The sequence below is a fragment of the Podarcis liolepis genome, assembly GCF_965112155.1.
Source record: "Podarcis liolepis genome assembly, chromosome: 5".
In the NCBI taxonomy this organism is placed as follows: domain Eukaryota; kingdom Metazoa; phylum Chordata; class Lepidosauria; order Squamata; family Lacertidae; genus Podarcis; species Podarcis liolepis.
Window position 1 is genome coordinate 90,056 of NC_139556.1, and position 3,710 is coordinate 93,765.

The window sequence follows — 3,710 nt, forward strand, 5'->3', positions numbered from 1 at the left end:
GGCGGTGGCAGGGCGGGCGGTCTCACGGGCCGAGCGGTGTCGGCGGCAGCACAGGCGGTCTCACAGGCCGAGCGGTCTCACGGGCAGGGCGGTGGCGACAGGGTGGGCGGTCTCACGGGCCGGGCGGCGGCGGCGGCAGCACGGGCGGTCTCACAGGCCGAGCGGTCTCACGGGCAGGGCGGCGGCAGGGCGGGCGGTCTCAAGGGCAGGGCGGCGGCGGCAGGGAGATCGGTCTCATGGGCCGAGCGGCGCCGGCAGGGCGGCCGGTCTCACGGGCCGGGCGGCGGCAGGGCAGGCGGTCTCACGGGCCGAGCGGCGGCGGTGGCAGGGCGGGCGTTCTCACGGGCTGAGCGGTGGCGGCGGCAGCACAGGCGGTCTCACAGGCCGAGCGGTCTCACGGGCAGGGCGGTGGCGACAGGGTGGGCGGTCTCACGGGCCGGGCGGCGGCGGCAGCACGGGCAGTCTCACAGGCCGAGCAGTCTCACGGGCAGGGCGGCGGCAGGGCGGGCGGTCTCAAGGGCACGGCGGCGCTGGCAGGGCGGCCGGTCTCACGGGCCGGGCGGCGGCAGGGCAGGCGGTCTCATGGGCCGAGCAGCGGCGGCAGCAGGGCGGGCGGTCTCACAGGCCGAGCGGTCTCACGGGCAGGGCGGCGGCGGCGGCAGGGCGGCCGGTCTCACGGGCCGGGTGGCGGCGGCAGGGCGGGCGGTCTCACGGGCCGAGCGGCGGCGGCAGCAGGGCGGACGGTCTCACGGGCGAAGCGGCAGCGGCAGGGCGGGCGGTCTCATAGGCCGATTGGTCTCACGGGCAGGGCGGTGGCGGCAGGGCGGGCGGTCTCACGGGCTCAGCGGCGGCGGTGGCAGCACAGGCGGTCTCACAGGCCGAGCGGTCTCACGGGCAGGGTGGTGGCGGCGGCAGGGCGGCGGTTTCACGGGCAGGGTGGCGCCGGCAGCACGGGCGGTCTCACGGGCCGGGCGGCGGCAGGGCAGGCGGTCTCACGGGCCGAGCGGTCTTACGGGCAGGGCGGTGGCGGCAGGGCAGGCGGTCTCACGGGCCGAGCTGCGGCAGCGGCAGCACGGGCGTTCTCACAGGCAGGGCGGCGGCGGCGGCGGCGGCAGGGCAGGCGGTCTCACGGGCCGAGCGGCGGAGGCGGCAGGGCGGGCGGTCTCATAGGCCGAGCGGTCTCACTGGCAGGGTGCTGGCGGCAGGGCGGGCGGTCTCACGGGCCGGGCGGCGGCGGCGGCAGGGCGGGCGGTCTCACAGGCCGAGCGGTCTCACGGGCAGGGCGGTGGCGGCAGGGCGGGCGGTCTCACGGGCCGGGGGCGGGGGCGGCAGGGCGGGCGGTCTCACGGGCAGGGCGGCAGCGGCGGCAGGGCGGCCGGTCTCACGGGCAGGGCGGCGGCAGGGCAGGCGGTCTCACGGGCCGAGCGGCGGCGGTGGCAGGGCGGGCGGTCTCACGGGCCGAGCGGTGGCGGCGGCAGCACAGGCGGTCTCACAGGCCGAGCGCTCTCACGGGCAGGGCGGTGGCGACAGGGTGGGCGGTCTCACGGGCCGGGTGGCGGCGGCGGCAGCACGGGCGGTCTCACAGGCCGAGCAGTCTCACGGGCAGGGCGGCGGTATGGCGGGCGGTCTCAAGGGCAGGGCGGCGGCGGAATGGCGGCCGGTCTCATGGGCCGAGCGGCGCCGGCAGGGCGGCCGGTCTCACGGGCCGGGCAGCGGCAGGGCAGGCGGTCTCACAGGCCGAGCAGCGGCGGCGGCAGGGCGGGCGGTCTCACGGGCCGAGCGGCGCTGGCAGGGCGGCCGGTCTCACGGGCAGGGCGGCGGCAGGGCAGGCGGTCTCACGGGCCGAGTGGCGGCGGTGGCAGGGCGGCCGGTCTCACGGGCCGAGCGGCGGCAGCAGGGCGGCCGGTCTCACGGGCCGAGCGGCGGCGGCAGCAGGGCGGGCAGTCTCACGGGCCAAGCGGCGGCGGCAGGGCGGGCGGTCTCATAGGCTGATTGGTCTCACAGGCAGGGCGGTGGCGGCAGGGCGGCCGGTCTCACGGGCAGGGCGGCGGCAGGGCAGGCGGTCTCACGGGCCGAGCGGCGGCGGTGGCAGGGCGGGCGGTCTCACGGGCCGAGCGGTGGCGGCGGCAGCACAGGCGGTCTCACAGGCCGAGCGGTCTCACGGGCAGGGCGGTGGCGACAGGGTGGGCGGTCTCACGGGCCGGGTGGCGGCGGCGGCAGCACGGGCGGTCTCACAGGCCGAGCGGTCTCACGGGCAGGGCGGCGGCAGGGCGGGCGGTCTCAAGGGCAGGGCGGCGGCGGCAGGGCGGCCGGTCTCATGGGCCGAGCAGCGCCGGCAGGGCGGCCGGTCTCACGGGCCGGGCAGCGGCAGGGCAGGCGGTCTCACAGGCCGAGCAGCGGCGGCGGCAGGGCGGGCGGTCTCACGGGCCGAGCGGCGCCGGCAGGGCGGCCGGTCTCACGGGCAGGGCGGCGGCAGGGCAGGCGGTCTCACGGGCCGAGCGGCGGCGGTGGCAGGGCGGCCGGTCTCACGGGCCGAGCGGCGGCAGCAGGGCGGCCGGTCTCACGGGCCGAGCGGCGGCGGCAGCAGGGCGGGCAGTCTCACGGGCCAAGCGGCGGCGGCAGGGCGGGCGGTCTCATAGGCTGATTGGTCTCACAGGCAGGGCGGTGGCGGCAGGGCGGGCGGTCTCACGGGCCGGGCGGCGGCGGCGGCAGGGCGGCCGGTCTCAAGGGCAGGGCGGCGGCAGGGCAGGCGGTCTCACGCGCCGAGCGGCGGTGGCGGCAGGGCGGCCGGTCTCACAGGCCGAGCGGCGGCGGCAGGGCGGGCGGTCTCACGGGCCGAGCGGCGGCGGCGGCAGGGCGGGCGGTCTCACGGGCCGGGCGGCGGCGGCAGCACGGGGGGTCTCACAGGCCGAGCGGTCTCACGGGCAGGGCGGCGGCGGCGGCAGGGCGGCCGGTTTCACGGGCAGGGCGGCGGCTGGGCAGGCGGTCTCAAGGGCCGAGCGGCGGCGGCGGCAGGGCGGGTGGTCTCACGGGCCGAGCGGCGGCGGCAGCACGGGCGGTCTCACAGGCCGAGCGGTCTCACGGGCAGGGCGGTGGCGACAGGCTGGGCGGTCTCACGGGCCGGGCGGCGGCGGCGGCAGCACGGGCAGTCTCACAGGCCGAGCGGTCTCACGGGCCGAGCAGCGGCAGGGTGGCCGGTCTCACGGGCCGAGCGGCAGCGGCGGCAGCGCGGGCGGTCTCACGGGCCGGGCGGCGGCAGGGCAGGCGGTCTCACGGGCCGAGCGGCGGCGGCGGCAGGGCGGGCGGTTTCACGGGCCGAGCGGCGGTGGCGGCAGCACGGGCGGTCTCACAGGCCGACCGGTCTCACGGGCAGGGCGGCGGCAGGGCGGGCGATCTCAAGGGCAGGGCGGTGGCGGCAGCACGGGCGGTCTCACGGGCCGAGCGGCAGCGGCAGCAGCTCGGGCGGTCTCACAGGCCGAGCGGCGGCGGCGGCAGCTCGGGCGGTCTCACGGTCCGAGCGGCGGCGGCGGCAGCACGGGCGGTCTCACGGGCCGAGCGGCGGCGGCGGCAGCACGGGCGGTTTCACGGGCCGAGCGGCGGCGGCGGCAGCTCGGGCGGTCTCACGGGCCAAGCGGCGGCGGCGGCAGCACAGGCGGTCTCACGGGCCGAGCGGCGGCAGCACGGGCGGTCTCATGGGCCAAATGGCGGCG